This window comes from Mobula birostris, chromosome 10, assembly GCF_030028105.1.
Source record: "Mobula birostris isolate sMobBir1 chromosome 10, sMobBir1.hap1, whole genome shotgun sequence".
Lineage (NCBI taxonomy): Eukaryota > Metazoa > Chordata > Chondrichthyes > Myliobatiformes > Myliobatidae > Mobula > Mobula birostris.
In genome coordinates this window covers 96204765-96217451 of record NC_092379.1, presented here as the reverse complement: position 1 = coordinate 96217451, position 12687 = coordinate 96204765, and the positions used below count along the sequence as shown (strand labels likewise).

General features: G+C 40.0%; 1 long non-coding RNA gene across 1 annotated transcript; it reads right to left on the bottom strand.

The window, feature by feature from the left end:
- Nucleotides 1-1316: 1316 nt before the first annotated feature.
- Nucleotides 1317-12373, bottom strand: LOC140204553 (uncharacterized). The gene is made up of 3 exons (XR_011887668.1): nucleotides 12274-12373; nucleotides 3236-3315; nucleotides 1317-2026 (listed from the first exon to the last, which is right to left on the bottom strand). It is a non-coding gene; the product is annotated as an uncharacterized lncRNA (long non-coding RNA).
- Nucleotides 12374-12687: the final 314 nt, after the last annotated feature.

Genomic DNA, 12687 nt, shown 5'->3' with positions numbered 1-12687 from the left:
TGTAGAATTTTAAACCGGTGACTTATTATTCAGTCTCTATTAATGCTTGTGATCAAAGAAGAATGCTGAACATGTGCCATCAATTTTGATGAAGTTTATTATGAGATGTTAGGGTGTTGTCCTTACTTGAGAAGTGTGACAAAAGGATTAAGGGCAATATTGGTGAGTATGCTCCACTGCCAAATGGGGAGGGGTAAATGATCTTTCAGACCACTTCCAATTTGAATGACAACTGCACAGAAAGACAGCGTGTATGCTGTCTATTTACTAATTGTCAGTTTGATTATCATCTTGCTTTAACCTCCTGATTAATTCAATATCTAATCTCCTTACACAAAAGACTCCTCTCAATCATTTCTCCCAGAAGAATGCATGCTTTTTCCAGTTGTCATCATTATTGCTTTTGCTCGTCTCTTCGATTTTGAGTCATTAATTTCCTTCAGATGTTTTGAATTGGGATAGAAAGAATCCAGCATTCATAGTCAGAGTATATTTTATGCTGTTCCATTAAAAACTAATTATTAAAAGCATGAAATATATAATATCATTCTTCATTTTTTGGAGTGTCATTGGTAAAACAAATACTAAAGAAATTATAGCCATCCTGCCAGAACTTCAGTGGAAGCATTTTGCTCATATTTTAGAAACATGATTGAGAACATATTCATAGTTTATAAGCATTTTTTTCTTCATGGCAAAGCATAAAGAAGGATGTTAAAGATTGCTTAAAGTGCCAACAAAATATGTAAGTTGGCAAAAAAAAATTTAACTTTCATGACCATGACAAGCCCCCAAACTGTTAAGGAACAAATTTATTTCAAATAAATTTGAACCACACTTGCTATTGTTATGCAAGAAAATATGAGACCAATTCATACATATGTCAAGGTCTGTTAATATCAGTGATAAGTGTGACTATCCAGTTGACTGTTTTAATGATATTGGTTTAAAGATAGTTAAGAATAATGGATATTTCCTGGTTTCAGAAAATAAAATAATTGTTCTATTTCTTTGTCTTAGTTTCTTGACAGATAATTTGGGTCCAGAGTACTCTCTGCATTCTCATGTGAATTATAGTAACTGGGAACTGTGCCAGAGGAAAACTCAAGCATTGGATTTGCACAGCAGCATTAATTATACTTTTAGACGATGGGGAGAGAAAAAGAAATCACAAACCCGAGCACAACAAATGAGGTTTAGTAGTTTTATGGTCAAGTAAAAGAAAAACAATTCTTGGCATAAATTTATAATCAGCTTGCCAGAATTTGACAGATTGGCTGAATAGAACTATTTGAAATATGTATGATTACACAAGGGGTTTTCTGTCAGTTTTCCTCTTGTAAACAGGTTGGATGCTTATTCCTTCTGTTAATCTCTTTTTATTTGGATTATTGATGTATTTTCATTTGGCACAATTTCATCAACTTATAACAATTTGGAAAAATCTGCCTGGTGATGTGAACAGCCAGATCAATGAACTTAATATTCTCTCCAAAGTACCATTCCATCACAATGTATGATTACTTCACAAATTCATCATAGGTAGAATGTCAAATGTTGCAGACAATTTTGAGTAACAACAAAATATGAATAAAGAATAAGGAAGTTGTAAGGTGAAAATGAGGTGATTTACTTAAATTGGTAATTTTGATGGGAATCAATGTAACAGATTAAGTGAGGATTTCAATGCCAAGAGGTACAAATTAAGATGCTTTAGAACATGCTGAATAATGTCAACAGAAACTATCCTTGAATGCAGGGTCAGGATTAAATCCATGTTGCTGGAGTTGTGAGGAAGCAGTGATCACGTGTGAGTCCATCGAAATTCTGGCTCTGTGTTTTTCAGATTTGACCTTTTCAAAGACTGTCTGCAATGCCACTGGGGAACATGTCAAATAGGTCTCCTGGTCCTCAGCAGATAGAGCTAATCTGTTCCTTCTTCTTACCAACTCTTCTACCATAAGCATGACAGCAGCTTCAGATAATTTGGGAGCCTCCTCTTTCCTCCATGTTGCGCTAATATTTCCTAAAAGGGGAAAGATGTTAACCAGTTTATTCTCCAGTCTGAACCCAATGTATAATGATTGCTTTGATAGTCCAGGAATTCAAATGAACTTAAAGGGCCCTGATTCTTGGGTGCAATTGGTAAAATGTTCCATTTTTAGTAAAAAAAATCTTTCATTAATATTTATTGGGCCTGCCTAGTGACTGCTATGGGGGTTAAATAGGGAGGGATGGGGAAATAAGGGGAAACCTAGAATCTCCTTGTAGGTGGTTGGGGGTGAGGGAAATCTGAGACATCTTAGGCTAGAATATACATGTAGAGCAAGACATCAGGGAGCTGGAGTTTACGCTGTGGCATTGACGTTTATCTGTGGCTGCGGTGGAGGCCAACATGGGTATATTTAAGGTGGAAGTTGATCGGTCAGGGCATTATAGGATATGGCGAAAAGGCAGGTGTATGGGGTTGAGTGGGATCTGGGATCAGCCATGATCGAATGGCGGAACAGACTCAATGGGCTGAATAGCCTAATTCTGCTCCTCTGTCTTATGGTCTTATGATATTATGGACCTTGGCATTGTGAAGGGTTCAAAAGATGCTAAAAGATGTCCAAAAGACGCTAAGTATATAGGAATGCCATGAAAACTAAGAGTCGCAGGAACATCCCTATACTAGTCAATTTGGAACAACAAAGTTCAGGTTTGTTTGCAATGCTTCAGATGGAATGTCCAAAGGAGAATGACATCATTCCATGTGCCTTTGACATGGCCATCACTCTGGGGAGTAAGAGTGATTAATAGACAGAGGTTCCTGGTCAAATTTCCACATTGATGCAATGTAATCCAAAATTGGTTATTATCAGGTTTCACACTGGTGAAAAAAATATATAGTAAGCTATGTAGTGATAAAAAATTATGTCAAATTTTACATCCAGACAGATGGCTTTTATAAAGTACCAATGACTTTCTGTTTTGGAAAGGAAGAGAAAATCACTGGTTTACCAATTATCTGCCTCTATTTTACTATTAAAAGCTGCTTTCTGATATTTTTACCTGAAGTAGTCAAAATGATGCAATTCTCTGTAGGGGTACTGGGGCCAAACCAGCAGTCACGATGATATCTGATTTTTAATCATGAGTTGAACAAAATGCCTGCAGTATGGCAAATGCAGTCATTGCAAATATTATAGATTTACATCTGGAAAAAAATCCCTTCAAATCTAGTATCTCTTACCTTCCCTCTCCATCAAGTATTAGCCCCATTTTTCCATCAATTTGTCCATAAGTTTGGCATGAAAAACCTTCGACAAGTGCCTGTAATGTGGTAATTACATTATAGTTATGTTTGATCTATTTAGAGATTTATAGATATTTATGCCAGTTTCTGACCTATGTGACATTGTTTGTCTAATTATGCTAGCGTTTAAACTGACTTTTTAAAAATTGATTTATTTATGCAATCTCATTTCTAGTTCAGAACTCAAATTAAGCTCCTTATGGGATATTAAAGATATGTCAAGTAGGTTACTTCCAATGTTTGGTTCATGATGGCTAGTCATGAATTATGGCCCTACAGCTGAAAAACAACTTACACCTAAACCTATCAACTCTATGTATATGGAGTTTTTGTTCTATACACTTTCTCCAATGCCATTACCCAATTTCATTAGGCAGAATTCACCCAGACTATTAAGGGTTAAGTTTGCCTTGTATGTTATGTGTTACATTGTACATTATTAATTTTTGGGGGAAGGGTTTTTTCTTGTACATGTACACACACACACACACACACACACACACACACACACACACACACACACACACACACACACACACATATACACACACACCCATTGTCACCATTTGTTTGCTAGTGGAATAAGGTGTACGTTGGAAGTAATTACACTCGTGCCGATTTTTGTTGATGCTCCTACAGCTCTTATTTTTTCCTCTGTTGGGCAGGTTTGGCTTCCTGTTAGGTACTGTAAGCCTGGATTTTCCCAAAGGGCCTTCTGTTAAACCATTTATTGCTGCCTTTACCTAGGTCAACACTCCAATGGCCCCATTCTGTTTCATTGACCTTCTTATTTACTATGTCTGTTGTGACCAAATCTATCCTGCCCCATTCAACACTCTTAACCCTAACTCCAAAAACAATTTAGACATCTTCACACAGCCATTCTCAGTACCTTCCTCCAGAATATCCATTCACTTAAAAACAAGAGCAACACAGAAGATGTTGGAGGCAACATCTGTCAAGGAGAAATAGACAGTTGATGTTTTGGGTGAAGATCCTACTTCAGGACCAGAAAGAAAGAGTGGAGTTAACTTGTGTAAAAAATATGGAGAGAAAGGGTGGAGCAAGAACTGGTAGGTGATAGGTGGATCTAGATTAGAGGGAGATTATTGGCAGGTGAGGGACGGAGAGAGTGGGAATGATGTAACACACTGGGAGAAGATAGGTGGGTGTGAAAAAGAGTTGAAGAAGATCAAACCTGATAGGACTAAAGGGAAGGAGGCAAGGGGGGAAATAAAGGGGGTAGATGTGAGTGGGTACCAGAAGTTAGAGAAATTAATGTTCATGCCACCAAGATAGAATGTGAGGTTCTGTTCTTCTAATCTGCATGTAGCCTCAGAATGGTAGTGCAGGAGGCAATGGACAAGAATGTCGGGGTAGAAATGGGAAGTGGAATTAAAATGGCTGGCCACCAGGAGATCTTGGTTATATTGGCAGAGAGAGTAAGGGTCCTTGGCAAAGTGATTCCCCTTATTCTGCATTTGGTCTCACTGATGTAGAGGAGGACACTCTAGGAGCACCAAATGCAACAAGTGACACTGATGGATTCAGATATGAAGGATTGCTTCATCTGGAAGGATGAAGGGCTCTGAATAGTACTGAGGGAAAAGGTATAGGGAAGGGTGTAACATTTATTGTGGTTGCATAGTTAAATGCCTGGAGGAAGATCAGTGTGGTGGGATGAGCAGACAAAGGAATTATAGGAAAGAGAGAAAAATCCCTCCAGAAAGCAATGTGGAAGGAAGGAGAAGATGAGCCTGGTGCTAGTATCCCTGTGTGGGGAGATGTATAAGATGAGAGCTACAGCACTGGGGGACTGAATAAAGGAGGGCATCTTGGACATCCTGAAGTGGAAAGCCTCAACACAAGAACAGATGCAGCTGAAAGAAGGGAATTGCATCCTTGCAAGTGACCGAGTGGGAGGAGATGTAGCTGAGGTAACTCAGGGTGTCAGTGGAATTATAGAAGTTGCTAATGGATTATCCTTCTCCCAAGTGGACCAAGTGGATTTCAGGTAGGGATGTTATTTGATAGCAAAATTGATGAATTTGCCAAGCTCTGTACAGGTGCAGGAAATGGCACTGATGCTGTTTTCAATGTAGCACAGAAAGAGTTGAGAAGCATTGTCCGTGTAGGTTTTTAGTTTATGAAGACACTCAGTCCTCGTTTATTGTCATTTAGAAATGTATGCATGCATTAAAAAATGATACAATGTTCCTCTGGAGTGATATCACAAAAAAAACAGGACAAACCAAAGACTAACACTGACAAGACCACATAATTATTGAATATAGTTACAGCAGTGTAAAACAGTACCATAATTTGATAAAGAGCAGACCATGGGAACGGTAAAAAAAAAGTCTCAAAGTTCCGATCCACTCCCGATAGTCCTGATAGCAGGTGGCAGAGGGAGAAACTCTTTCTGCCATAAACCTCCAGGCACCGACAACTGTCGATGCATTGGAAGCACCCTACCACAGCCGACACTGAGTCCGTCGAAAACTTCGAGCCTCCAACCAGCCCTTCGACACCGAGCACCGAGCACCATCTCTGCCGGGCTCTTCGACTCCGTCCCGGCTGCCGAGCAACAAGAAAAGCAGAGGACTCGGGGCTTTCCCCTCCAGAGATTCTCGATCACAGAGTAACAACAGCAGTGAAAAAGGCATTTCAGAAGTTTCTCCAGATGTTCCTCCGTTCTCTCGCGTCTGTCTCCATCAAATCAGGATTGTGCATGGCACCCTACTTGACAGATAACAGATATCATTCACCTGAGTGGCCGCACAAGCTGCGTCATGCTGCCATCTTCTCCTCCTGGAGGCCAGATTTGGAACATGGGAATGCCCATCTGTTTTCCCTCGGACATGATCTTTGAGGAATAGTATTTAGAGGTTATGCACACTGTACCAGTCATCAGAAAACTTATCCTAGATTTATCCAAGGATGAATATCATAATTCCATCATGAAGTCGCTGCTCAAGATATGGCTTGACTTCAGAAATGGTTAAATTTGTACAAATTGAGTTGGCTATTCTTTTTCACCTTCAGGCGCTTAAGGAAAATTCTATCCGAATTTTTGCACCTGAGAGATTCTAGTAGATCCCATTACAAGATAATTGTGTAAATTGTAAGAGAAGGGAATCAGACTAGGATGCTCTCCGACTATTACTTATGTCATCATTTGAGGAGTTTTGGCCTCCTGCAGAAATTGAAAGTGATCCTACCTCCAAATTCGTACATGGATAATCAAATAAGTGAGTTACCAATTGCTGAATAAAACATGATTTTGCAGATCAGTATTTTGAATATCTAACATGAGAATTGGCTAAGACAAAGTGATAATTAATGATCTTGTGTTCATTGCCCCTTAGAAGAGAGTGATCACAAAATCATATTTTTATATTAAGAGTAAAATTGATTTAGTTCAATCTAAAACAAGGGTCTTAAATCTTAACAATAAGTATGTAGGTAAAAGCATGAGTGGGATATAACAGAATAGAAAATTATATTTAAAATATACACTCTGGGGTAGAATGGGGAAGAAGTGTGATCTATGTGACTTTGACTGTGGGAATGATCATTGGTGTTATATGTATAGTTTGAGTGCCTCAGTAACTGTTCATCTCCTGTGATTTTCACACACAATAGTCTTTAGAGATTTCAGAGAATGGTGCAAAAAGCAAAAAAGCATCCAGTAAGTGGCAGTTCTGTTGGAGAAAATGCCTTGTTTGTAAGAGAGGTCAGAGGAGAATGGTTAGACTGGTTCAAGCTGACAAGAAGGCAACAGTAACTCAGGCAGACACACATTACAATGGTGGTGTGCAGAAGAACATCTTTGAACACACTTCTTGAACCTTGAAGTGGATAGGCTACAGCAGCAGAAGACCATAAACACACACTAGATGGCCACGGGTTATTAGGTACAGGAGGTTCCTAACAAAATGGCTACTGAATGTATAATACCAATCATGCAATTTAACTGCTGCAATAAATATACTGTATGTCTTTTTAAGGCACAAAAAATCCAGGTGGAAAAGTTATCCAGTTTCAGATAAAAGAGGTTAAAGGTGGCATTAGATAAGAGGAAAGGGAGCAGGGGCCTGAGAGTGAAAAAGATTTAGAATGCAGCAAAGGAGAAACAACAAATTGATAAAGGGAAGTGGAATATGAGATTCGTCATTGAGGGGTCCGCAGTGGAAAGGGTGAACAGTCTCAAGTTCCTGGGCATCAGCATCTCAGATGATCTATTCTGGGCCCAGCACTTTAAAGAAGGCATGTCAGTGGCTATACTTCATTCGGAGTTTGAGGAGGCTAACACATTTCTATAGATGTACCATGGGGAATCTTCTGATTGGTTGCATCACCACTTGGTACTGGAGGCTCCAATGCATGGGATAAAAGAAAAGCTGCAAAGGTCTGCAGACTCAACCAGCTCCATCCTGGGCACTAGCGGCTCCACCAGTGAGAACCTTTTCAAAAAGGCAACGCCTCAGGAAGGCAGTATGCATCCTTAAGGAGAATCAAGATCCTGGACGTGCCTTCTTCTCAGTGCCACCATCAGAGCAGAGATACAGGGGCCTGAAGACCCTCACTCAAAATCGTATAAACAACTTTTTCCCCTTTGTTATCAGGTTTTGAATGGTCTATGAACCCATGAAAACTACCTCACTATTTTGTTCTGCTGTTCAACAACTTTCATGACAAGTCAATGATAATCAGCCTGGTTCTGATTCATCTCATAAGGAAGACTAAATCAGATTGTGAAAAAAAAGCTACAGAAATGTAAAGAAAAATAGTAATCTGTAAACATGGGTCCCTTACAGACTGAAACTGGAGAAATTGTGTTAGGGGAATCGAACGACATAATAAATAAAACTTAGACAGGAAAAAAATCCCCAGAAATAGCAGAGTATGTTTGATATAAACAGAAGTTAAGAGAAATCAGCATTGGCAGGAAAATTCTATGATTGTTGTTAGTGGTATTGAAAGCCAGTAAACTCTCCAGAACGTGATGATATGCATCCTGGGGTTTGAAGAGGTTCTGCAGGAAATGTGTGCAAATCCAGAGCAACACACACAATATGCTGGAGAAACTCAACAGGTCTGTCAGCATCTATAGAGGAGAATAGATGCTTCCGGCTGAGACCCTTCATCAGATTGAGAAGGTGGGGGAGGGGTGGGTATACAAACTGGCAGAAGATAGGTGATAGTTGTCTATGATGGGTTAATTGACATTTTGAGATAAAGATGGGAACCAAAGCAGTTGATCAGTAAGTGGAGAGATTGGGGGAAAGGTAGTACTTAGAACAAATACCTATGAAAGGAAGATTAGGCAGAGCCAGGTTAAAGAACAGAGTGGGATTGATGGGCTGAAGTGTACTTACTTCAATATAAGTGTACCCCTCTGCTAAGCCTCAGGCTCGCTCAACTAGCTTTCGTCTAGGGGGAGCAGCCTTCGGCCCCTCCAAACTGAGTAATCAAGTTTGTGTAGATGCTGTGTGATGTACTGCACCCCACCAGATAACAGACAATACACCATATGCGATTAAACGATTACACTTTATAGATCTTACTGGGACTATGTAATTAATAGAGATAAAAATTAAAAAGGTAAAAGGTGCCAAACTTATCTAAGTTCAACCACTTCGTGCACAACAGTTGGAGCCTTCTTTCCACCATTTGATCCCCTCCGACCTCCTTGACCAGCGCCTGGGACCAACCACGGTGGTCAACCAGATGCTCTACACAGGTCTGTCTTCGTCTCCTCTCCTCACCGAAGACCCTGGGCCTCAGACTCCCGCTCAGGGTCCGTTCCGCCGCCCAGCTTTCAGCATCGCATCTCCTCTCTCTGTCCCCATCATGCCTTCTGCCTCAAAGCTCATGCAAACAATAGCTTACAGACACACAAGAAAGAATGACATCTATCCCAATTGGTTAGCAAATGAATACAATTCTCTTATCAGTAATATAACCCAAACAAGCTGTGAAAGATAAACACTTTCTCAGCAGTTAACATAACAAAGAAGCCATTTTATTAGCCTCAGCAGTAACATAAAAGAAACCTCTTACACTCTCCCCCCACCAATTTTAGTCATGTCCCCATGACTTCAAAATAACTCACCAACCATTCCTGCAGACACAAAAACCCAATCCAGGTACAAACAGTCACATTGTTCCCCAAATAGTAGACCTCACGCCCTGTTCCACGGGCGCTACATAAGCCAACCTATCTGGGAGTTTCCTAATCCTCCGAGACCTCCGTACCCCCTCACCTGAACTCTTCAGGCTCGGACACTACTGGGGATAACTCGGGTCTGCTTGCCAACTCCTCTCTCAATCTCTCACTCATGCCCCCACTGCAACTCAGAGTCCACTGTCCCGTGTCCAGGGCTCCACTTCTTTTCCTTCAGGATCCTGCTGTAATCCAGGCTGCCCACAGCTAGCCCTCCTCACTATCCCTGACTCAATGGGAGAAGGGCCAAAATTCTCTCCAGCTTACAGCATTGTGTCTCCTCTCTCTGTCCCCATTGTGCTTTCTGCCTCAAAGCCCGTGCAAACAATAGCTTACAGACACACAAGAAAGAATAACATCTATCCCAATTGTTTAGCAAATGAATAAAATTCTCTTATCAAGATTCAAAAAACTTTATTGTCATTCTAACCATACATCAGCTCTGCAGGGCAGAATGAGACAGCGTTTCTCAGGGGCAGTGCAATCATAACATAACAAACGCAACACTAAATAATAAACATAACAATAAATAGTAAAACACAACAGCCTCATGTCAGTTAAAATCAGTTATAAGTGTCCAGTGCTAGTTAAAATTGTCCAAAGCAGTGTCAAGTGGAACAGCTATTTAGCAGTCTGACTGCCTGTGGGAGGAAGCTGTTTAGTAGCCTTGTGGTTTTAGTTTTGATGCTCCTGTAATGTTTGTCTGATGGCAGAAGAACAAACAGTTCATGGGGAGGGTGTGAGGGGTCTTTAAGTGATGCACCGTGTCTTCTGGAGTCTTATCAGTAATATAACCCAAACAAGCTGCCAGAGAGAAACACTTTCTCAGCTGTTAACATAACAAAGAAACCATTTGTATTAGCCTTAGCAGTAACATAAAAGAAGAAACCCCTTACATAAGGAATATTATGGGTAATTAGATACATTTATAGTTATATGTAACTATGTGTCCATAACAGAGACTGGGCTGAGAGAAGGGCAAGACTGACAGCTCAACATCCTGGGGTTTCAATGCTTTATCCACAATAGACAGGGATTTAAAATAGGTGGGTAGTTAATTACTGATCAGAGGGAATATCGAAGCTACACTTAAAGAGGATATGTAGGAGGGCTCATCTAGTGAGGCAGTGTGGGTAGAACTCAGAACTAAGAAATGTGTAAAATTTCTGATAGAGGAACAGATATGGGTGCAAATTCTGTAAAGATGTAAAAACGATAGCGCATTTGTAGTGGCTGACCTTAATTTCCCTAGTATTGACTGGGACTTCCTAAGTGACAGAGGCTAACGTGGGGCAGAATTTGTTAGGAGAATTCAGGTGGCTTTATTTAAACAACATGACAACAGTCTAACCAGGAAAGGGCCCATTATAGACATTACATTGTGTCACGAACCTGTCCGGGTGGGGTTTGAAGAATTGAGGGGGAACATTGTATTCTGTGTGGCTATCTGATGGCAGCAGCGAGAAAAGAGCACTGCCTGGGTGGTGAGGATCTTTGATGATGGATGCTGCTTATCTACGGCAACGTTTCATGTAGATATGCTCAATGGTTGGGAGGGCCAAATGATGTACTGGACCAAATCCACTCCTTTTGTAGGACTTTCTGCTGAAAGGTATTGGTGATGGTGATCCCATACCAGGTCATAATGCAGCCAATCAGTCGCTTCCACCATACATCTAAAGAAGTTTGCCAAGGTTTTTGATGACATTCGGAATCTCTGCAGACTCCTGAGGAAGTAGAGGCACTGATGTGCTTTCTTCACCATTATATTTGTACGATGGGTCCAGGACAGGTCCTCTGAGATAGTGACACCCAGGAATTTAAAGTTACTGACAGTATCCGCCTCTGATCCTTCGCTGATTACTGGCCCATGGAACTCTGGTTACCCTCTCCCGAAGTCAACAACCAGTTCCTTGGTCTTATTGACATAGAGTGAGAAGTTATTGTTATTACACCACTCAGTCAAACTTTCAAACTCCCTCCTGTATGCTGATTCATCATCACCTTTGATATGGCCCTCAACAGGGGTGTCATCAGCAAACTTGTATATGGTGTTATGTAACTTGTGTAAGTTAGATATGATCAGTTAATTCAATCCAAATTACTCCTCTTGAAATGTTGGTCACTTCATTAGTTTTAAAATAAACCGTGGCGCATTTCTACTTTCTTTTGTTCTTAAACTTACGAGATTTACACCCATTAACACAAATTAGAATATAAATACTGGTTTGAAACATGTCACACTCTTTTGACTTTAGTACAGAATTCCTCTTCTATTTGTGCAATTAAAAGCTTGACAAATAATCCATATCAATATAATTTATAAAAGTGCCTGACAGTTTGTTAGTACAGAAACAAGCCATGTTTTGAAGCTTCAATTTATGCTTTAATGCTCTTTTGAAAAGCTCTATAATCCTAGGCAACTCATTTGGTCTGATCTCAACTAATAAGGGCTCATAATAAAATGGCATGAACTGCAAGTATTCATTAGTGCCATCAATATTAAATAAGATAGACTAACATCTTGGATGCAAATTTTCTGTCATTATTGGCAATGAGAAAAGAATGAAACATCCTTTGTTTGACTGAATTGTGTTGAGAAATAGGAAAGAACAGCAGGTAAAAGGAGTACTATATGCTCCCGTAAAGAAACTGAAAGGGCTTAATGGCGTAGGAAAATAAGTGTCATTTTTTTTAAATGTGAAGAGGTCAAAAAGTGATAAATAATTCAGAAACATTATTTTACCTCCATTCCCTGCTTTAGTTAGCGCTGTCCTGTGAAGAGTCTTATATATTGTACGGCTTTCAAAAGCGATGAACTGTCCGTATGTAAAATGTCAACCTGCTTATCCTCTCATTTTATGTTCAGACCTTAGTGTCCTCCAGCAGTTTATTTCCGATTGCCATCAGTACAAATGCATTTTTTACATTTTTATGTGGAATGTAACATGGGGCTATAATATAGTTGGTTTTGTTAGGGAATTATTGCATCAAAGTACATCCAAATCCCACAGCTCTGAGTGTTTCTTAGCAACACTAAGCGCTGATGTCAACATGCTCACAAACAGGCTTATTTATGGATCTCTAATCTTGTGTGTGAGCTCCCCTGAGTTTGCAGTAGTATAAACAAGGGATGCGCCAGAAAATCGAAAGGAAATCA